At 45.7% G+C, this 24,139-nt stretch overlaps 1 pseudogene; it reads right to left on the reverse strand.

Moving 5' to 3' along the window:
* Positions 1 to 4,224: 4,224 nt before the first annotated feature.
* Positions 4,225 to 23,703, reverse strand: LOC102995073 (2-iminobutanoate/2-iminopropanoate deaminase-like; annotated as a pseudogene).
* Between the last annotated feature and the right edge of the window lie 436 nt (positions 23,704 to 24,139).

A 24,139-nucleotide genomic window follows, 5' to 3' on the forward strand; every position in this document is an offset into this window, starting at 1 on the left:
ACAGGGCGGTCAGCTCGGTGCTGTGTGGCCACCTGGCGGGGTGGGATAGGGAGGGGAGGGGATATGGGGATATATGTATACATATAGCTGATTCACTTTGTTATACAGCAGAGACTAACACAACATTGTAAATCAATTATACTCCAATAAAGATGTTAAAAAATCAATATCCTGACCTGCCTCTTCCTTCCCCTTTCCACCTCCTCCTGGGGCTCCCCATTGGCCAAACCTGATTAGAAGTCAGGGGATGTTGAGTCTCAAGAGGTCAGTCTCCCTGGGCACAGAGCAAGGTGGGAAAAGGTGCAGAGTGTTCCTAGATGGACAGATGGAGGATTATCGACTTATCACTATCTGGTTAGTAATAGTAGAAGTGGTAGTAGGTCCCATGAGACATGCTCAATAAATGTTAGCTACTATTATTAGTTATTTACTGCTGTGTAACAAGTTACCCCAGGGACGTCCCTGGTGGTCCATTGGTTAGGACTCTGCGCTTCCACTGCAGGGGGCACAGGTTCAATCCCTGGTTGGGGAACTAAGATCCCACAAGCCGCGCGGCCAAAAAAAAAAAAAGGTTACCCCAAAACTTAGTGGCTTAAAACAATAAACATGTATGACCTCACACAGTTCCCGTGGGTCGAGAATTGGGAGCAGCTCAGCTGGATTGTCCTGGCTCCGTCTCTCCTGAGGTTACAGCCTAGCTGTTGGCCGCTCATCTCAAGTAGTTCACTCCTGAGGCTGGCAAGCCTGGCGCTGGCTGTTGGCAGGAGGCTTCAAGTTCTTTGCCATCCAGATTTCTCCACGGGGCTGCCTGAGAGTCCTCATGGTGTGGTGGGTGGCTGGCTTCCCTCAGAAAGAATGATTCAGGAGCAGAATCCTCAAGATGTTTTCTGACCTCGTCTCAAAAACCACAGACCGTCATTTCGACAATACCCTGTAGGTTTCACAGGTCAGCCTATTCAATGTGGGGGGTGGGGGCAGATGGGGGCAGGAATGCCAGGAGGCAGGGATTACTGGAGACCTTCTTGGAGGTTGGCTACCCCAGTTCCCAGTACATTCACTCATTAAATCCTTTCCAAATCCCTAGGAGGTTATCTAAACAAAACAAAACAAAACAAAACAAAAATCCCTATGAGTATTATTATTATTATTGTCACTTTTCTGTTTAGGAAACAGAGGCACAGAAAAGTGAAATAACTTGCCCAAGATTAAACACCTAAGTGGCAAACCCAGGAATTGAATGCAGATGGAGTATTTTTTTCAATCAATTTTATTGGGCTATAATTTACATACAATAAAAACACTACAGTAGAGATATAGACCATTTTCATCCCCCCCACCCCCCGAAATTTTCCTTCATGCCCTTTGCAGTCAATCCTCATAGGCCCTGCTCTAGGCAAGCTCTGATCTGCTTTCTGTGACTATAGATTGCTTTGTCTGTTCTAGAACTTCATATAAATGAAACCATTCAGTATGTTCTCTTTTGTGACTGGCTTCTTTTGTTGAACAAAAATGCTTATGAGGTCCATCTACACTGTTACATGTATTGGTAATTCTTTTTTTATTGCTGAGTAGTATTCCACTGCATAGATACAGCATTAAGTCTTTTTTTACACTAAAAAAAATAAATTTATTTATTTTATTTATTTATTTTTGGCTGCATTGGGTCATCGTTGCTGCATGCAGGCTTTCTCCAGCTGTGGTGAGCGGAGGCTACTCTGTTGCAGTGCGCAGTCATTGCGGTGGCTTCTCTTGTTGCGGAGCACGGGCTCTAGGTGCGTGGGCTTCAGTAGTTGCGGCATGGCGCGTGGGCTCAGTAGTTGTGGTGTGTGGGCTCTAGGGCACGTGGGCTTCAGTAGTTGTGGCTCACGGGCTCTAGAGCACAGGCTCAGTAGTTGTGGCGCACGGGCTTAGCTGCTCCATGGCATGTGGGATCTTCCCGGACCAGGGATCAAACCCATGTTCCCCGCATTGGCAGGCAGACCCTCAAACACTGTGCTACCAGGGAAATCCCCAGTGAATTGTTTTTACTGTTTGTGCTTTTGTGTGTCCTAAGAAATCTTTGCCTACCCCTAGGCCACAAAGGTTTTCTCCTAAAAATTTTATAGTTTTGGTCTTTCCATTAAGGTCTCTGATCCATTTTGAGTTAGCTTTTATGTATGATGTGAGGTAGGGGTCATAGTTCATTTTCTCTTCTGTGTTGATATGTTTCAGTACTACCATCCTTTATCCACTGAATCATCGTGGAACTTCAGTAAAATAATCAATTGATTGTATTTATGTGGATCTATTTTTTGGACTTTATTCTGTTTCATTGATCTATATGTCTATCCTTATGTTAATATTACATTGTCTTGATTACTACAGATTCATAGTAATTCTCAAAATCAAGTAGCATTGGGCTTCCCTGGTGGTGCAGTGGTTGAGAGTCCGTCTGCCAATGCGGGTTCGTGCCCCGGTCCGGGAGGATCCCGCATGACGCGGAGCGGCTGGGCCCACAAAAAAAAAAAAAAAAAAAAAAAAAAAAAATCAAGTAGCATTAAGTGCTGCAGTTTTGTTCCTGTTTTTCAAAATTGTTTTGGCTACTCTAGTTTGTTGCATTTCCATATGCATTTTAGAGTCTACTTGATAATTTCTACCAAAAAAAAAAAAACCCTGCTGGAATTTTGATCAGGCCTGTATTGAATCTAAGATCAATTTGGGGAGAGCGGCATCTTATACGTGAACATGGTATAGCTCTCCATTTATTTAGGTCTTCAGTTTCAGTAAAAGGTTTTGTAGTTTTCAGACTGCAAATCTTGCACATGTTTTGTTAAATGTATCCCTAAATATTTTATGTTTTTTGATGCTATTGGAGATATTTTTATGCATTTAACTTCTCGATTGTTCATTGCTAGTATAGTCCACCCTCCTGTATCCAGGGGTTCTGCAACTGCAGATATGGAAGGCTGACTGTATCATCCCATTTCATATAAGGGACTTGAACATCTGTGGATTTTGGTATCCATGGGCAGAGTGGTGGATCCTGGAACCAATCCCCTGTGGATACCAGGGGACAACTATATATAGAAACACATTATATATTCACTTTGTATCCTTTGATCTTGTTAAATAAAATGATTAGTTCTAGTTTTGTTTTGTAAATTCCTTAGGCTCTTCTACATGCATAATCATGTCATCTGAAAATAAAGACCATTTAACTTTGTCCTTTTTGAATTTTTTTTTTCTTGCCTTATTGTCCTGGCTAGGACCTACCAATGTTGCATGAAGTGGTGAGAGCAGATATTCTTGCCTTGTTCCCAGTCTCAGGGGGGAAAGTGTGTAGATTTTCAGCATTATATATGTGAGGTATTTTGAAGCCTTGCCTTTTTTTTTTTTCTGCATGCTATTTTATTTCCATTAGAAAAATATTATCTATATAAAATTTGGTCCAGTTTCTTCTCCTTTACCTCTACCATTCAAACTTAAATGCTTTAATTTTACTCAAGTAAAAGCAGAATCATGTATCTGACATGAGAACTGAATAGTTCACACCATTAAATTAATAGAGTTTAATTGAATTAGGTGTGCTCTTTATTATTTCTCAGGAATAGTAACTCATCTTTCCTACATGCTATTTCCCTTTACTTTTATTTTTCTGAGTAACTATGTAATGTGTGTCTCTTTTCCCACATCCAGTAATGAGTGTTATAGAAGTGTAATTTATAACATCAGTAACTAGATTCATCATTAATCTTCAACTCATGTTCAATTCCCCTTATTATATGGTATTTCCATAATAACTTCAGATATTTCAGTCAACCTTACACTTTCCAACAAATACTGTAAAAATTAAGACATTAATTTAAAAACATTATTAAAATTCCAGACTAAATAACACTGGGCCCACTTAGAGTGATGCTGTCACGAGAGGTCCTTGGACAGCTACTGCTTCAATCTCAACACGGCCTCCTTTGAGCAAAGCAGCAACCTGGTAAGCAGCTCTTGCAGGAAAACTACTCTGGAAATATTGTTTGTAGATGTCATCGACAGTATTGAAGTCGTTTATGTCAGCCAGCAAAACAGTTGTTTTTACCACATTCATGAAGTCACAGCCTGCTGCTTTCAGAATTTCACCCATGTTTGTAAGAGCTTGTTTAGACTCAAATAAAAGCAGAATCCTGTATCTGACATGAGAACTAAATAGTTCACACCATTAAATTAATAGAGTTTAACTGAATTAGGTGTGCTCTTTATTATTTCTCAGGAATAGTAACTCATCTTTCCTACATGCTATTTCCCTTTACTTTTATTTTTCTGAGTAACTATGTAATGTGTGTCTCTTTCCCCACATCCAGTAATGAGTGTTATAGAAGTGTAATTTATAACATCAGTAACTAGATTCATCATTAATCTTCAACTCATGTTCAATTCCCCTTATTATATGGTATTTCCATAATAACTTCAGATATTTCAGTCAACCTTACACTTTCCAACAAATACTGTAAAAATTAAGACATTAATTTAAAAACATTATTAAAATTCCAGACTAAATAACACTGGGCCCACTTAGAGTGATGCTGTCACGAGAGGTCCTTGGACAGCTACTGCTTCAATCTCAACATGGCCTCCTTTGGGCAAAGCAGCAACCTGGTAAGCAGCTCTTGCAGGAAAACTACTCTGGAAATATTGTTTGTAGATGTCATTGACAGTATTGAAGTCGTTTATGTCAGCCAGCAAAACAGTTGTTTTTACCACATTTGTGAAGTCACAGCCTGCTGCTTTCAGAATTTCACCCATGTTTGTAAGAGCTTGTTTAGCCTCTTCTGCCACCCCTCCTGGCACAAGCTGTCCACTTGCAGGATCCATGCCTAGCTGTCCTGAAATGTAAATGGTCCTGTCGACTAACACAGCCTGGCTGTAGAGACCAATGGCCGCTGGGACTTTCGCGGTGCTGATCACCTTTCTGATCAAAGACGACACGGCTAATCCTTTTTCCTTGCCGCCCCTCGGAAACAACTACCCCGTATGCTGCTGCTACTCCCGTCCCACGGGTCTCTGAAGCCTTGCCTTTTAATGGGTTAGGGAAGTTCTCTTCTATTCTGACTTGTTTGTTTTTGTTTTTAAATCATGGTTAGGTGTTAATTTTATCAAATGTTTTTTCATATCAATTAACATGACCATGAAGTCAACCCAGATATGTATATATATTTAAATTGAGGTGAACATAAAATTAACATACAATTAACCATTTTAAAGCAAACACACAATTCAGTGGCATTACACAACCACCATCTCTATCCAGTTCCAAAATATCTTTAGTCACTGCAAAAGGAAACCCTGCACCCATTAAGCAGTTACTACTTCCCATTCCCTCTCCCCAAGATCCTGGCAACCATCAATTTGCATTCCTTCTCTATGGATTTGCCTATTCTGGACACTTCATATAAATGGAATATTCGACCTTTCATGTCTGGCTTCTTTGACATTGCATAACATTTTTGAGGCCTATCCCCATTATAGCATGTGTCAGTACTTCATTCCTCTTTTTGGCTGAATAATATTCCATTGTATGGACACACCACATTTTCTTTACCTAGATAGTTTTTTTTAATTTTATTGAGGTATAGTTGATATACAATGTTAATTTCTGCTGTACAGCAAAGTGACTCAGTTATACATATATGTGCATTCTTTTTTAAAATATTCTTTTCCATTATGGTTTATCATAGGATATATATTTTTTAATAAATTTATTTATTTATATTTTTGGCTGCGTTGGGTCTTTGCTGCCCGTGGGCTTTCTCTAGTTGCAGCGAGTGGGGGCTACTCTTCATTGCGGTGCGTGGGCTTCTCATTATGGTGGCTTCTCTCGTTGCAGAGCACGGGCTCTAGGTGTGCAGGCTTCAGTAGTTGTGGCTCGTGGGCTCTAAAGCGCAGCCTCAGTAGTTGTGGCGCACGGGCTTAGCTGCTCTGCAGCATGTGGGATCTTCCCAGACCAGGGCTCAAACCCGTGTCCCCTGCATTGGCAGGCGGATTCTTAAGCACAGCACCACCAGGTAAGTCCTATGATATTGAATATAGTTCTCTGTGCTATACAGTAGGACCTTGTTGTTTATCCATTCTATAGATAAAAGCTTACATCTGCTAACCCCAACCTCCCACTTCATCCCTCCCTCAACCCCCTACCCCCTTGGCAACCACCAGTCTGTTCTCTATGCCCATGATTCTGTTTCTGTTTCACAGATAGGTTCATTTGTGTCATATTTTAGATTCCACGTATAAGCGATATCATATGATATTTATCTTTCTCTCTCTGACTTATTTCACTTAGCATGATTATCTCTAGTTGCATCCATGTTGTTGCAAATGGCATTATTTTGTTCTTTTTTATGGCTGAGTAGTATTCCATTGAATATATGTACCACATCTATTTTTTTTTAATAAACTATTTATTTATTTATTTTTGGCTGCGTTGGGTCTTCATTGCTGGTCACAGGCTTTCTCTAGTTGTGGCGAGTGGGGGCTACTCTTTGTTGTGGTGTGCGGGCTTCTCATTGCTCTGATTTCTCTGTTGCGTAGCATGGGCTCTAGGTGCACAGGATTCAGTAGTTGTGGCACACAGGCTCAGTAGTTGTGGCTCGCAGGCTCTAGAGCACAGGCTCAGTAGTTGTGGTGCATGGGCTTAGTTGCTCCGCGGCATGTGGGATCTTTGCAGACCAGGGCTCAAACCTGTCTCGCCTGCATTGGCAGGTGGATTCTTAACCACTGCACCACTAGGGAAGCCCCATGTACCACATCTTCTTTATCCATTCATCTGTCGATGGACATTTAGGTTGCTTCCATGTCTTGGCTATTGTGAATAGTGCTGCTCTGAACATAGCGGTGTATGTATACACAGATTCTTCTTTTTAAAAAAATTTATTTATTTAATTTATTTTATTTTTGGCTGCACTGGGTCTTTGTTGCTGCACGCAAGCTTTTTTCTAGTTGCGGTGAGCGGGGCCTACTCTTCATTGCGGTGCGCGGGCTTGTCATTGCGGTGGCTTCTGTTGTTGCGGAGTGCAGGCTCGGTAGTTGTGGCTCGTGGGCTCTAGAGCAGGCTCAGTAGTTGTGGTGCACGGGCTTAGTTGCTCCGTGGCATGTGGGATCTTCCTGGACCAGGGCTCGAACCCGTGTCCCCTGCATTGGCAGGCGGATTCTTAACTACTGCGCCACCAGGGAAGCCACTGAAGAGATGAGTTTTAATCTGGGAAGGCTTCATGGAGGAAGCAGCTTTTGAGGAGAGCCTTGAAGTTTGAGGAGTGAGAGCTTTCCTTCAGCCCACAGTGGTTGATAATGATGGCCACTGTTTATGTGCCAGGCACTGTAACGAGCACATCAACTTCCCTGGTGGCAGCCAGCTCGTGAGGGGCAGAGGAGAGTTTGCATGTGAACCCAGACCCACATCCTTAATGACTGCCTTATACTGCCTTTCCAAGCCTGGTTCCAGATTAGGGTTGGGGTCTTTCTTCTCCATATTCTATCTCCCCGTCTCTTGTTCTGGGGATACCTGAATGGGACTAGAGAGTGACAGGATGATGGGCAAAGCCTGGACTTGGATCATCCCAAGTATTGGGAAGGACTGTTCAGCTCCTACCCTTCCAGGTCCTTTAGCGGAGACCTGGGCCCCTGGGGGACAGCACCTCCCGTTCTTCCCATGGCCCTTTCCTCCCCCAGCCCCCTCTCCCCCTCTCCTTCCTTAGCCCCTCTAGCTCATTGGGCTGTGCTGGAATCTGTGGGGAAAGGAGCAGGATTTCAGCTAAATATAAACCAGGCTGTTCCAGTTTCCAAATAGAACAAAGGAGCAGGGTGTTAAGTTGATTTTTATAAATAAAGAGAGAGGGAGTGAGAGAATATTTTTTCGAGATGTTTAATAAAATCGCCTTGTGAGAGGCAGGAAAATCACTGGGCTACGGTGGGAGGGTTTGGGGCGGGGGAGAGAATGGGGAATGCTTCCTCCTTCCTGCTGTGATACTTGCTGACTCCTTGTCCTTTTCCCGGGATCAGGGAGCGACCGTGGGGCAGAGTGGGTTAAGAGGCAGGAGACGGACACGAGGGTCCCTGGGAGGAGGAGGAGGACAAGGAAAACTCATCATCATGATAGTTACTGCGTATTGAGCGCCCACAGTATGCCAGGTCCTGTGCTAGATCTATGCATCATCCTACCAAATGCGCACAAGCGTGAGAAGTTGGGATTCTCGTCACTGGGCACTCTGTGATCTGGCCCCTGCCTGCCTCTCTGACCTTATCTCCCTCTCTCCCCCTGGCTCACTCTGTTAGCCACCACACCAGCTCCACACACCAAAGTTATTCCCTTCTCGAGGCTTCTGTGCCTGTAGGTCTTCTCACCATTCAAGTCTCAGAATAAATGTCACTTTCTTCCTGACCGCGTTGCTAAATATGCATTAGCTAAATGAATGAGGCTCAGAGAGGTGAAGTGACTTGCTCAAGGTCACACAGCTAGGAAATAACAGAGACAAGAGGGAGCCCAGATTCATCTCACTCCCAAATGCATGCCGTTTCTACTATTTTATAAGGCTTCCAGCATGGTGAGGGTAGGGGACGGGGACTTAAGGAGATTTCTCTGGAACCTGGGGGTTTTGGAGAATGACCAGATACAACTCTGGAGGATCAAAGTGGGGGGGTGGTCAATGAAGCCAGAATGTCACCATCACCTTCATCCTTAAACAATGCGTGTAACATCTAAAAATTATTAAACAGACAGATCATCTTTTGGGAGCCATTAAACAGAGAGAATTTTATTCAATATCACCCAAAGGAGAGATAGGCTAGGCTTTGGGGAGGTGGCAGAGAGAGGGCTTCTTATCTCAGGAGGTGGGAGGGATGGTCAGAGGAAGCAGAGATATCTTGCACCCCCGCCCACCTGCCCTCTTCTTTCCCTTGACCCCCTACCTCCACTCAGTGGCACATCACGTGTGGGGTGGGCTAGGAGCAAGTGTCTGCACATGTCCCCACGGTCAGACGGGGGCTGGTTAAGCCTTTCTGCTGATGTCAGATTCTGCCTCACCGGGTACCGTATGGCTTGGACAAGTCATACAGCTCTCTCTGAGTCTGTTTCTTCCTGTGTAAGATGGAGATGGTGAAATTGGCTTGGTTATGAAGATTAGACGTACGGCATTAGATGTCAGGAGCCCATACCTCAAACACATGGTAGATGTTCTGTAGATTAGGTGAAAGCTGTCATTTTCTTATTTATTATTACCCTTCTCCGGATTATAATCTAATTGAGCACAGGGACGGTCACTCCATTAATTGAGCAGCTACTCTAAGCCAGGCTCTGGGCTAAGCACTCTATGTGGAGTATCTTGTTGAATAGTACCTACTTCAGTTCCGTGAGGTAGGTACTATTATTATCATCATCATAACATCACAATAGTATTGATATTATTACTATAATACTATTCTTTTTAAAATTTTTTAATTTTTTTTTAATGTTTTCGGCTGCGTTGGGTCTTCGTTGCTGCGCACGGGCTTTCTCTACCTGCAGCAAGCAGAGGCTACTCTTCGTTGCGGTGCCTGGGCTTCTCATTGTGGTGGCTTCTCTTGTTGCGGAGCATGGGCTCTAGGTGCGTGGGCTTCATAGTTGCAGCACGTGGGCTCTAGGGAGTGCGGGCTTCAGTAGTTGTGGCGCAGGCTCAGTAGTTGTGGCTTCCGGGCTTAGTTGCTCTGAGGCGTGTGGGATCTTCCCGGACCAGCGCTTGAACCCATGTCCCCTGCACTGGAAGGCAGATTCTTAACCATTGTGCCACCAGGGAAGTCCCACTATAATACTATTCTTATTATGAATGAGGAATATGGGGCTCCCGGGGTGAAGTGACTTGCCCAAGGTCACACAGCCAGTAAGCAGCAGAGCTGGGCCTGAAATCCAGGTAGGCCCAAGTGCAGATCTTTTTTCTTTTTTTAATTAATTTATTTATTTTTGGCTGCGTTGGGTCTTCATTGCTGCACGCAGGCTTTCTCTTGTTGCAGCGAGCGGGGGCTACTCTTCGTTGCGGTGCGCGGGCTTCTCATTGCAGCGGCTTTTCTGTTGTGGAGCATGGGCTTTGGGTGCGCAGGCTCAGTAGCTGTGGCACACGGGCTTAGTTGCTCCACAGCATGTGGGATCTTGCCAGACCAGGGCTCGAACCCGTGTCCCCTGCATTGGCAGGCGGATTCTTAACCACTGTGCCACCAGGGAAGTCCCCAAGTACAGATCTTGAGCTTTTAAATATTATACAATCCTGCCTCCCAGAGCTAATGAAGCAGTGGGCCTCCTGGTGCTCCAGGATGTAGAGCCTGGAATCAGAGGAGAGTGACAGGGCCAGAGAGGGTCATGGTGAGAAGCAGAGGCCCGGCTTTGATTAGGGGGTCAGCAAGGGAGCCCAGGATGGGGTGGTGGGGTTGGGAAGTGATGTTACAGTTCAGGGGGCTGTGGCTCTGAGCCTCTGAGACATTCAGACTGAGCAGCTTGACTCCCAGCCACAGGAGATGCTATTTATAACCTGCAGGTTCTAGCAGCCTCCGGATCACGGAGCCCTGAAGCTACCTGGGGCCCTCTGCCCTGGGCCTCAGGGCAAGGAGGGAAGGCGAGTGGTCAGGGAAGGCCGTGGCCCAGCCTCCCTTCTCCTTGCTCTGGACTCTCCAATCAGCACAAAATACACACTCAAGTACCCTGTGGCTCCCTCTGGGGGAGTCTGGCTTGTCATCAGCATAGTGCCTGGCACCTAAGAGGCTTGACTAAATGATCGAATGAATGAACCGATGAACAGCCATAGCTTCAGACTTTTTGTTGGGTCAGATGATGTCATTTCTCTGCCCCAAACTCTCCAGTGGTTTTCCATTTCATCTGGAGTAAAAGCCACAGTCCTCACAGCAGCCTACAAAGCTCATACATGATGTGGCTCCTTTGCTGCTCCTGGGAACACTACTGGAATGTTCCTGCCTTGGGGGCCTTGGCTCTGCTTCCTCCTCCTGGGACACTCTTCCCCAGATACTGGCCTGTCTTCCTCCCTCACCTCCTTCAGGTCTTTGCTTAAATGCCAACTTCTTAGTGTTGCCTTCCCTGACCCTTCTACTTAAAATCGCACCGACACAGTATACTCCCAATCCCCTTTCCCTGCCTCATTTCTCTCTGTGTCTGTTGCCATCATCCAACGCACTACATATATTACTAATTTATCATTTAATTTTCTGTCTCCTTCAATTAGAATGTCAGCTCCAGGAGGACAGGAATTTTAGTCTCTTTTGATTACTGCTGTAACCCTAGTGCCTAGAACAGTGCCTGGCACATATATGGCACTCAAAAAGTATTTGTTGCTGGCATGAATTCACTGGGATTTTTCACGGACTTGCTGTGTGACCTTGGACAGCTAACCTTCCCTCTCTGGGCCTCAGTCTGTTGGATTCAGTGGCCTCCCAGTTTGGATAGTCATAGGGCTCTATCCCTTCATCCTGCTTCCTGTGATATACATTTTTTTTTTTTTTTAACATTTGCTGAAAGGAGAGCTGGCCAAGGCCTGGCTTGATATTTTTCTCCCAGACTAGGCTTCTCTGTGCAGAGCTTTCGGGTCTGTAATCAGGCATATGCCAGCACCCTTATATCTATGTTAGGGGCTTTGAGCAGATGCATCTGTGTGAATGAGCCTCTACATGTGTTTGGGATGGGACATTCCAGGAAAATGTCAGTACAGGTCCTAAATCTGTCTTCCTGCTTCTTTTAGTTTTCAATGGAGCAAAAGGTAGACATTTCCAAGGGCATGGCAGACCCTTCTCCAATTAGCTGATGGAAACACCAACTCCTCTGGAGATGCAAGGGAAGAGCTTGTCGGCTGTGAATCCTCATACCTGTAACAGGCTATTTTCACTTCCTCTGGAGCCAGCTGTGAGAAACCCACAGGAGCACTGCCCACTGTTGGATGAGGGAGGCCCACAGGAGCACTGCAATCTTCATTGTGGGTGCCAGGCCCATTTTAGATCTCATCTGTTCTTAAGGGGAAATGGGTCCAAACTTGCCCAGGTTTCTAGAACAATTCCTGGCACATTTTCTTCCCTCATCTCCTCGGGTCTTTCCTCAAATGCCAACATCTCAGGGAGGCCTTGCCCTGACACTTTTACTTACAATTGCACCCATGCAATACGCTCCTTATTCCCTTTCCTTGCTTCATTTTTATCCATAGCACTTGCTACCATCTAACACACTACATACATTATTAAAGGGCTTTGGAGATTATTCGCATGTTCATACTCTATCTCGTTAAATTACACGATCTCTTCTGTTTTTGCACACCCCGAACTTACATAGTACAGTACCTGGCATCTGGTAGGCGTCACTGCATTTTTGTTAGAAGAATTAATTTTCCTGAGTAGCGGAAGGCAGGCAATATTGTCATTTTACAGCTGATGATGAGGCTCAGTGGTGACATGACTTGTCTGAAATCATACAGCCAGGACATGAACCCAGGCAGGCAGCTGGCTCAGAGTTACTAGGGATGGAGAGAGGGAACCACTTCCCAGTGGTGACCACACTTCGGGAAAACAAACTTTTACTTTTGAAAGATGAGGGAGGGCCTAAGAGAGCCTGGGCGTTTGGGAGCCAGAGAAACTTGGTTCAAATCCCAGGACTGTCATTACCTATGCCTGTGGACAAGTCCCCCAGACCACAGGAGCCTCAGTTTCTCTATCTGTAAATAGACACAGCAATCCCTACTACATAAAGCCCTTGGGGTAATTTAGTCCAATGCCTGCAACTGGGCGATGCTCAATGCATCCCAAGCCCGCCCCGACCGCCCCCACTGACCTCCTGAATCTCTTTCCCATTCCTACACTGCCTCCCGCTTTTAAGCGGACCAGGTTGAAATGCACAGCTGCAACATCTGGGCGAGGGTGGAGAGAAAACGAGAGGACTAATCCTCCCGCGCATGCGCAGCCTCCACAAGTCACGTGGCTGGATGCCAGACAAGCCCAAGGTGCGAGGCTGAAGGAACGTTATGGTCCCACTGGGACTTGGTACTGTCGTGTTCTCATCTCAGCTGGAGCTCCAGGTCTTGGAGTGCCTAGGTATACACTTGATGGGGAGAGAGAAAGCAAAGACCTTCCAGAACCTCAAAGAGGTTCTTTTGAACTTTTCATTTTTGAGAGATATCTTGCTGGGCCCCTGGGACCAAAGAATTGGTAGAAATGGTCACCATCAGGCAGGGCAGCCCTCCTGGGTTCAGTCAGGCAACAATTGAGCCTTCAGCTCTTCACTGGTGTTCGGATCTAGGGACACAGTGACACAGGCCCAGCTGGGGAGACAGACATTCCCTGGAAAGGGTCAACCGAGTGGAAACTGGAGGGGTGAGTTTGAGTTAGTCTGGAGAAGAAGGGAGAGGAAGAGGTTGCAGGCAGATCTGGGGACAGAGCGCAAAGGCCTTCAAGTGGGAAGAAGCCTGGATGGTCGAGAGAACTGAGGCAGAACGGTGGCCCTGTGAACAATTTTGGACTTGATCCTAAGAGCATTGGAAAGCCATTGAGGTTGGGGAATAATGTGGTGTTTACGATCCTTCACTGAATAATATTTTTGCCTTGCTTTCTCATTTAAAAAAAATGGATTTTGAATTCCACACCTGCCAAAGTAATTTTTTTTTTTTTTTTTTTTCAGAAGGAGAAAATAAGGGAATGGTAGAATACGCATTTACCTCCAGGATTAAATGTGCTAACAGATGCAAATTGCCTAGCATTCTATGTGTGGTCTATAAATGGTAGTTCCCTTATCTTTCCTCTGAATTCCATTTCACAATTTCTGCTATTCCAAGAGCACGGAAGGAGACCAATCCTCCCTACAGACTAAAGATAAATTTCATTTGAAGTACTTTAGATGGATGAAAAGACAGAATTGGTTCAAAAGATCAAAGGGTGATTATTTTACCAAATTATTATTCAAATAGTGAGGTCCCCCTGATCATACAATATGTTATCTGATTTATGGAAATACAATCTCTATTCAACTTTTTAGGAACACATTTACAGCATAAAACAAGACCGCATTTCATCATGTCAGAGCCCGTGGAGATGTTATTCCTCACTGTAAGATTTCCATCTTTCTGGCCACGTAGTAGGCATTTGAATATCTGCGTGGTTGATTTAAATATTGGAATAAATCTTCTGCTAAATCTCAAGTCGGGGGCATCAGTTCTGCAATTCTCTCTTTATACTTGTTCACATGAATTTTGATGGCATGAAAAAGCTTGTTCTCGAATTATATTTAGCTCATACAAACACTACTGCACAATTATGTTGTAAGGAAGAATTAGGTGTTATCTTTAAGTTGTTATTATAGCCTTGTGAAAAGGTGAACATTGAGAACAACTCTAAAGTAGTAGCATATTGTATTATTAATTTTGCTACTCTTTTTTTTTTTTAAACTGTGGTGCAGGGCCTGGAACAGACTGACATGTGTGGTAGGTGTATCAGTCAGGTTCTGTATAAGAAGCAGATGGTACATTCAAATTAGGTAATTTGAGGAGGTTTTAATAAAGGGACTATTTACAAAGGTTTGGGTAGAGTGTAAGGAAGCCAGGGGGGTAGTGCAGTACCCAGGGGGCTAGGGATAGCTGGGGTCTTTACCATTCCTAGATCTAGAAGTTGAAGGGAGGGAGAAATTCCAGAACCCAGCAAGAGAGCTGTGTGGAAAGGGCTGCCTTGAGAGGGAGCGGTGACCTTCAGAAGGAGAAAATAAGGGAATGGTAGAATACGCATTTACCTCCAGGATTAAATGTGCTAACAGATGCAAATTGCCTAGCATTCTATGTGTGGTCTATAAATGGTAGTTCCCTTATCTTTCCTCTGAATTCCATTTCACAATTTCTGCTATTCCAAGAGCACGGAAGGAGACCAATCCTCCCTACAGACTAAAGATAAATTTCATTTGAAGTACTTTAGATGGATGAAAAGACAGAATTGGTTCAAAAGATCAAAGGGTGATTATTTTACCGAATTATTATTCAAATAGTGAGGTCCCCCTGATCATACAATATGTTATCTGATTTATGGAAATACAATCTCTATTCAACTTTTTAGGAACACATTTACAGCATAAAACAAGACCGCATTTCATCATGTCAGAGCCCGTGGAGATGTTATTCCTCACTGTAAGATTTCCATCTTTCTGGCCACGTAGTAGGCATTTGAATATCTGCGTGGTTGATTTAAATATTGGAATAAATCTTCTGCTAAATCTCAAGTCGGGGGCATCAGTTCTGCAATTCTCTCTTTATACTTGTTCACATGAATTTTGATGGCATGAAAAAGCTTGTTCTCGAATTATATTTAGCTCATACAAACACTACTGCACAATTATGTTGTAAGGAAGAATTAGGTGTTATCTTTAAGTTGTTATTATAGCCTTGTGAAAAGGTGAACATTGAGAACAACTCTAAAGTAGTAGCATATTGTATTATTAATTTTGCTACTCTTTTTTTTTTTTAAACTGTGGTGCAGGGCCTGGAACAGACTGACATGTGTGGTAGGTGTATCAGTCAGGTTCTGTATAAGAAGCAGATGGTACATTCAAATTAGGTAATTTGAGGAGGTTTTAATAAAGGGACTATTTACAAAGGTTTGGGTAGAGTGTAAGGAAGCCAGGGGGGTAGTGCAGTACCCAGGGGGCTAGGGATAGCTGGGGTCTTTACCATTCCTAGATCTAGAAGTTGAAGGGAGGGAGAAATTCCAGAACCCAGCAAGAGAGCTGTGTGGAAAGGGCTGCCTTGAGAGGGAGCGGTGACCTTTTATCAAAAGGCATAACCAACCTGAGGCGATCTGGCAGGGAGAGAACCAGGGAAATAAATACTTCACCCTCACTGCCCTGCCCTCCAGTCTGCTGCTGCCGCCTCCCACTGGCTGTACCCAAATGGAAGCTAGAGGGTCAAGTGGATGGAGTCTGTACAGGGGAGCATCCCAGGCTAGACGGTGGATCGAAAAGGGCACATAGAAAACATCTGGTACAGCGGGCTTCATTTCCAAGTTGAATAAATAACCCAACATTTAAATCTTGGTGTCTTAGACAATGTGTCTTTAGGAATGGCCCTTTGGCAGCGGGTTCAAGATTATCATTTGTTCATTCTTCGGATCTACTGAACATTCTATAAAAAGTATTATGCTGGGCATTTTGAGAGAAGCCCTGCAATGACCAAATTATCCCAGAAATGCAACGAATTCTCCTTCCTGATGCATGTACTTTAAGAACACGTTCCCACTCTATCAAAGAAGCACTTGTTTAGAGCTCTGAATATACCTGTGACCCCACTGGACTCAAAATTAGATGCTGCTTCCTTCCCCAGAAGCAAGAGAGTTCAGTTCAGGCAAGGCGCACAGGTTCTGAATCTGGTGGCTGGCAACAGGCAGTTATGTTTCTTGCCGTGTTGGTGCCTTTTAGGTAGTGGCTGAATAGTCATTTTTTCAGCCTAGGGGACCAGAAGAGGATTTATCAGTGCAGTTCTGGACACAGGGCTTGCTCTTGTGAATGGAGTCGACCCTGGTCTCACATTTTCCCAACCTGTAAAATCATCCCCCTCTTTAATGAGGTCCTCTTGGAAGAGGAGGGAACGGGTCTCCTTTAGTGACATGACTCTGACAAGCAAATCAATTCGTTCCATTTGTTTCCCCTTGGAAAACAGCAATCCTCGAGCGTTACATAATCTAATCTCCATGCCTCACTGATTTGTTCTGTCCTCCTGAGGAAATGGCAGATGGTGCCAACGCGGAGACCCGCACACACGCCTCGCAAGCCTCATGGTAACGGGAGAGTTGCTCACGGTGTCTGTCTCTTTGCTGTGGGGTCCCTCGCTGGCATTTGTTTCCCTGGCTCAGTCTGCTCTTTAGCATTCCTCAGGCACCGCTGGCTTCTTGCCTTGGGCTCTCATTCCAAGATTAATTGGAAATACAGAAAGCAGATAAAAAGAGAACAGAAAGTGAAGTTGCCAGGGCAGAGAATTTGCCAGATCTCTTCTAAAAGGCCTCCTCCATTAAAGGCTGAGCATCTTTGGAGAGTTTAGCTCCAGACCTTTCTCATCCAGCTGGTCCCCGGGTCCATCCTTGTTGCTGGGTTACACATAGTCCAGGGACGGGGTTGGCTGTGACAGAGCTGGGAGACCAGAGGTCTGCTTGATAAGGTCTCTGAATTTCTCTCTCTCTCTCTCTCTCTCTCTCTCTCTCTCTCTCACTTGCTCTCTGTGAGTCACATACCTGCAGGAATGATTGTTCCCCAGATAGGGCAGTTGCCTAGATCCGCCTTCAGGCCAGTGATGTCATCCTTGCTTCAGGAAAATTATCTCGGTACTCTGTAAGGGAAGGAGCCTCCCAGCAAGGCCCTGTCAGCAAGAACCACAATGTTTAGATGTCCAGGCAAAGATATTGCCTATGTACCTAATCTAAAAACGTGGAAACGGCAGCTTCCAAGGAAGCAAGGGCTTCTTGGGCATCCTGTGGTGGGTATAGTTCTACTGATACTTTGGACCGGAAATCAGCTGACATGCTCTGGTTGTGAAAATATTGAAATACGTCCATATCAGTTGGTAAATAGTTATATCTTTGCGCTCCCAAGTGCCTCCCATCCTTCTGCTAATACGTAAGTCTGTTGAGAGGCTCTTATTTTAGGTGATCTCTTTTTTTTTTTGATGTGAATCATTTTTAAAGTCTTTATTGAATTTTTTACAATATTGCTTCTGTTTTATGTTTTGGTGTTTTGGGCGCGAGGCATGTGGGATCTTAGCTCCCTGACCAGGCATCAAACCCACACCCCCTGCATTCGAAGTCTTAACCACTGGACCGCCAGGGAAGTCCCTAGGTGATTTCATGAGCAGCTCTACCTTTCCATGCAGCACTGTGAGCCTCCTTTGCTACTTTGTTTCCAACCGTGCGGTACCAGGATGTCTGCTTGGTGCTGGGCCAGGCTCAACTCCAAGTGCTGCAGATGTAACTGCCCTGCTCACAGACTGGGCTGTTGGCTGACTCAGATTTTGGATAGAACTTCCAGGCAATTAGAGCATAGAGCCCTCATGCCTGTGGCACAAACATGGCTGGTCCTTGAAGGTCACATGTACCTTTATGCTGGCTGGTCGCGCAGGATCTAGGTTGTATATACAGATGACAGAAACGATCTGTCTGAAGGAGGAAAACAAACCAAATCATGTAGAATCTTCTTTCGGTTCCATCCCCTGCCCCCCACTGAGTCCAGGCATAGGGGACTAATTTCTATAAAAACAATGAATGCTTTGCTTCTTTCAATTTGTGACTCATTCACTCAATGTCAGGTGAGTACCTACTATGCTATTATGTGTCAGTCACCTTGCTAGGTGTGGGATATCTACTAGTGAATAAAACAGACCCTGTCTCTGCTTTCATGGAACATACAGTCTAGTGGGGGAGACAGATAATAAAGGAGGCCACCATGGTTGGAGTGTCCTTAGGTCATCTGAACATGGGTTGCATTTCAGCTGATGGAAACTTTATGGATGTAATGGTGACTTCCGGTGAATTGTATATGGGGTGCATGTGTCTACACTGCTAGAGTACAGGGGTGTGTGGCATTAGTATTAAAGGAATAACGGCGGGGCGAGGGTCGGAGGGTGAGTTCACTTCCTGTATCCAGTCAAGATCTCAGAGAGGCTGAGAACTGCTTTGGACTAGGGAAAGAAAATAAGGAATATTCTGAATGAGAATGATGATGATGATATAGTTAATATTTGGAGATCAAGTATGCTGTTCTTAAAAGAAGGTGGTAACTTCTGACCAATCAGTCATCGGTAGGGGACAGAATTTCTCTCATCTCTGCTTTTTCTCTCCTTTGCCCTTGAAACCAGGGAACAAATAAATACAGAACTTGCTAGCTAGGAGGTGGGGTACAAACTGCACCCCCAAAACCATGGATGGTTAATGGCCTACGTAGGAATCAGCTCGTGACAACCTTGGCCTCACTGTCAGAGCCTCTTCCCAATGGAATTCAGTCACCACTATTTTGAAAATCATAATTCATGTCCCTAAAACAGTTTGGTAGTTGGTTCTACTTATCAGTATTAATTATTTTTGCTCTGTCTGTCCCGCTTGTTTGATTTTTCTTTGTATTGAGTTATAATTTATACACAGCAGGATGTCTAGTCTCAAATGTACAGCTCAGTTTTGACATATGCATATATATTCTTATAACCCACATCCCTTTTCATTTTATTTTAAAAATCTTGGAATCCTCTTAAGTGATGAACATTTGGGTCCAAAGGCAGTTTCTGAAAAGGAATCCCCTGTTCAGTCCACTGACTGTCCCCTCCCCCCACCCCCTGGAAAAAAAATTCTCATCCAATCCTTTCCCGAGTTCCCCAATCACCACAGAGGACTTAAAGCCATAAGAACATTTTGTAATCCCAGCTTTCGGAAACCTAACAGAGAGATTTTTGTCATCTGAAAACAAGGAAGAGATTAAGTATGGAATTTGATTCTGACAATGGCAGAAAGGAACCAGCTAGACAAGAAACGTCCGGGAGAAGTAATCCAAGCACCGCTGTCCAAATGCTCCCCACCTTTTTCACGACTCTGAACGTGACATACGGTTCTGCTCAGGACAGAACACTTTTTAAAGGAGTTTGCTACAGGGACATGACAACATCAGACGGAGGTATTTTAAATGAGAGATCCGTGTACATTTTAAGAATTTTGCCCTTAACCCTGCCTTACTCATCTGAATGGATGCTCTTAGAAATGAGACACAGGGACTTCCTTGGTGGCGCAGTGGTTAAGAATCCGCCTGCCAATGCAGGGGACACGGGTTCGAGCCCCGGTCCGGGAAGATCCCACATGCCGCGGAGCAACTAAGCCCGTATGCCACCAACTACTGAGGCCTCTGCGCCTAGAGCCCGTGCTCCGCAACAAGAGAAGCCACTGCAATGAGAAGCCCGCGCACCGAAACGAAGAGTAGCCCCCGCTTGCCGCAACTAGAGAAAGCCCGCGCGCAGCAGCGAAGACCCAACGCAGCCAAAAATAAATAATAAATAAATAAATTTATAAAAAAAAGAAAGAAAGAAATGAGACGCAAAGATAGTTAAACACACTGTTCTCTCTAGACTAATGTTGGGTCCCAGACCCATCTTCTCTATTTCACTGCCCTTGTGTCTTTCCAGCACTCCAAAACAGCTCTTCTTTTGCACAACTTTCACCAAGGGTTTTGCAGTCAAATAATATAACAACATGTAATTATTTAATAATTATAATTTGTATAACATTTAAAGGCAAGTGAGAGGCTTTATGTGAAAGTGCTTTTAAAGCTATAAAAATATGTATAATCCAAAAGGATATTTAAAAAATTATTTCTACGTGGCAGGATACTTTGCAGTAACTATGCTCCCATTATAGCAATAATCAGAGAGGCAAGCCATTCTCATTTTCCACATGCAGAACTTCCCATGTCTTAACGGTGACATTTCTGAAATATTTCCTAAATCCGACGCAGCCTCTACATTTAGGCCTTATTACCTCCTCATCAGGCTTACAGTCCATAAAGAAAGGCATGATGTTCCCTTATTTACTGCTCTGTTCCCAATGCCTAGCACATGGTGGGCACTCAAGCATTTTGTTACATAAATGAACCTAATTTCCTGGTTGGTCCTGCCTTCAGTGTCCTTTTAGTTTACTCCACGATACATCAGCACGATCTTCAAAAACACAGCTCTGCTCATGTCCTATATACACTCATAAAACCTTAGAGGACTCTCTGTTGTCTGTAAAATAAAGGACAGACTCCTGAATATCACATTCCAGAGCCTTCACGGTCTGGTTCCAACCACCTTTCCAGGCCTGTCTTCCAGCCCTTATCCCCCCGCCCCGCCAAACCACTAGATAGTTTCCAAACACCCTCTGCAGGTTCACACTCCCAAGCCTTCACCGAAGCTGTCCCCCCTGCCTGGAATGACCTTCCTTTTACCTTCCTTATTCACCTGGTGGAATTTCACTTCTTCAAAACGCAGCTCAAATGTCACCCTCTCTGATGCTTCTCCAACTCCCCTAAGGGTTCCACTCTGCTGCTCCCATGTAAGCCTGCTAGTCCTTCCCTTATTGCATGCTACCCATTATATTATAGCGGGGTTTATCCTCTCTTTTCTGTCTTTGCAAATTCCCGAAGAGCAGGAACTGAATCGTACCGTGATTCTTTACACATCTCCTGAATCTGACCACTCCTTCCCGCCTCCCCCACTATCAAGCTAGTCCAAACCACCACCCTCTCTCGCCTGTGCCACACAACAGCACCCGACTGTCTCCCCCTCTCCACCATCCAGCGATGGACTTGCTGCAAAGCCGCCAATGCTCCTCCAACAATGTAAACAACCAGATGCCTCACCTCTACTACAGACCTGCTAGTGGCTTCCCTTGACACTTAAAAAAAAAAACAAATTGGACTTCCAGAGGACTTCCCTGGTGGTCCAGTGGTTAAGACTCCGTGCTTCCAATGCAGGGGGAATGGGTTCGATCCCTGGTCGGGGAAGTTCCGCATGCCGCATGACCAAAAAACAAACAAACACCAACAACAAAACCCCAAAGCCCTGGACTCTCTGGCGTCTGCCTTCCTCTCCAGTTTCATCTCTATCACTCTCCCCCTTGCTCACGCCAGCCCACTGGTCTCTGCTTCTCTGTGACTGTGCTCATCCCCTCCTCGGGACCTTTGAACTGTCTCCCCTCTGCCAGAAAAGTGCTTCCCCTGAATATATGCCTGCCTTGCTCCCTTCCTTCATTATGACCTCTGCTCAAACATCCCCTCCTTAGAAAGGCCCTCCCTAATCACCAGCTAAGATAGCACCCTCCATTAAGCCCTCCTCTCCTACCTGCTTTTAATCTCTTCACAGCACTAAACCACCAGCTGGTCACTATTAATTATCTGTGCACCTCTAGTTGTTCATTTGTTGCTAGGGATACAGACTTTGTTTTGTTCACCACCATGTCCCTGGTACCTAACGCAGTGCCTGGCAAACAACAGGCACTCAAGTGTTTGTGGAATGAATGGATGAATCTGTGTATCCCAGGTGCCTAACACAGTGCCTGGTTCCAGACGGATTTGTTAAGTAAATGACCAAATTAACGAATTTTACAAATGAAATGGCATCTTGGCCTATATCCACGATAATCCAGGGTCTGGAGGCAAGTGTTTTCTTTCATCCATTTGCTCCACGAACATAATCCTGATTTGTTTTATTTACTCTAAGATCATAGGTGATGTAACCAAGTTCTTAATTTTTTCAGAAACTAGTCTCTGACTGAGGTCTTGCCCAAGAATATTTAGGGAATTTCAGAAAGCTCACCAAGAGGTGCATAGCGGGGATTTAGAATACCCTTCAGCCCACTGCTTTCAAAAGCTCCTGGGGGATTCGGATAAGGTACTTTATCTCCTGCGATTTATCCAGAATGTACATTTGTTGTTAATCCTGCCCAACACTGATTATTCTCAGGGCTGGAACAGGTAAGACACTGATTGACCTCAGACTCCGAGAGAGTGGACATGGCAATGAGGCTTCAGGGCTACTGCACCCCAGCCGGCCTCAGTATTTGTGCTTTAGGAAGCTGGGAGTTCCTAAACTCCCAGGCTTTGATGTGGCAATTCAGCCCCTGAGAGTAGGTGAGCTGGGGAACAGTGGCTGGAGAACAAGAGGAACTTCTCTTGTTCGCTTTGGCCTCTGGGCAGTTGTTTTTCCCACCCATCCTGTTTTTCTTAATTCCTTGCATATGGAATGATATGTCTGCATATGCAGAAAGTGCAGAGAAGGATGAACCCCTGGCATGAGTGAAGTGTAGCATCTGTCCATCTATCCTTCTATTGAGGCGAAGCGGTGACCAGACTTGCCCTATTCTCCTACATGGATGGCATCAGGGCCAGAGACCAGAACAGGGAGAGCCTGGGAGGTTCACACCCCACTCCTTCAAATCGCCAGTATCTGATTACTAAACGAGCGTAGGGGATGGGGCCTCATAGGCGCAGAGGGAAGGGAACTAGATTAACTGCACGTGCGGCCCTGTTGCAAACACTAGACTAGGCCTTTTATGTGACGGTGTCATCGGATGTCACCGAGAAGTTACTTATGATTATTATCTGCATTTTACAGAAGCGGAAAACAAGGTTCAGAGAGGCTGATGACACTTGCCCAAGTTACCCAGATGGTAAGTGGCAGAGCTGGGGTTTGAGATTCAAACCAGTCCTGTGTGACCTCCTGGCTGCCTACCAAGAGCAGGAATTTCTTTAACATCTAGAAGGGCAAGAGGGTGAGAGGGGGCACAAGAGCTGGAGGGGCAGCAAATGGGTCCTACCTGAGACTTGAGCATCACCAGACCCTGCAAAGCCCAGGTTAAGCGGATACCACCTGGCTTCTGTTCTGAGAACTGAACATCCTGTGGCTGCTTCACCAGGGTCATCCTGGTCCCACTCTAGGGTGCTGGGAGTGGGTGAAGCCCCCGTAGAGTGGAGCCTTTCCTTCCAGCAGTGTCCTTCCACGCCGTTCAGGCTCTGGGCTTTGTAGTGGTGGTGTCATGCATAGCGTGCTTTCATCCTCCTTGGGTCTTGAGTTTACTTCCTTCACCTCTCTCGTCATCGTTTCCAAAGTTGTACCCCGTGGACAGTGCACCCCGCCAGCATTTCTGGACGTTCCGGCGGTTCTGGGTCATTTGGGAACCTCCGGGCATGTTAAGGGGGACTGCCGGCGCCACCAAGGTCCGGGCATCTTTGGGGCCCTTCGCCAAGCCCCTTCCCTCGCGCTCCCGGCGCTCCCGGCTACGCGCCGCAGCGCCCCCTCAGCCGCCAGGGGCCGCCGGGAAGCGGGGCTCCTCGAGCGCGGGGCGGGGCAAGGGGCGGGGCGCGGCGGTACCTGGGCCGCCGGGGAGCCGGGGGTGGGCTCTTCTGGGACAGCCGGCGGCCCCCCCAGATTCGTACCGCCAGCCGCCGGGGAGCTCGGGGCTCCAGGCGTAGAGGCTGCGCTGTCACATGGGCGGCGGCGACGGGGCCGCATTTAAGCGGCCGGGGGACGGCGCCCGCCTCCAGCGCGTCCTCGGGCTCGGCTCCCGCCGGGCGCCCCGCTCTCTGCCCGCCGGGGGCCCAGCGCCGCGCCGCACCGCGCCGCCC

The sequence above is a fragment of the Physeter macrocephalus genome, chromosome 19 (genome assembly GCF_002837175.3).
Source record: "Physeter macrocephalus isolate SW-GA chromosome 19, ASM283717v5, whole genome shotgun sequence".
Classification (NCBI taxonomy): domain Eukaryota; kingdom Metazoa; phylum Chordata; class Mammalia; order Artiodactyla; family Physeteridae; genus Physeter; species Physeter macrocephalus.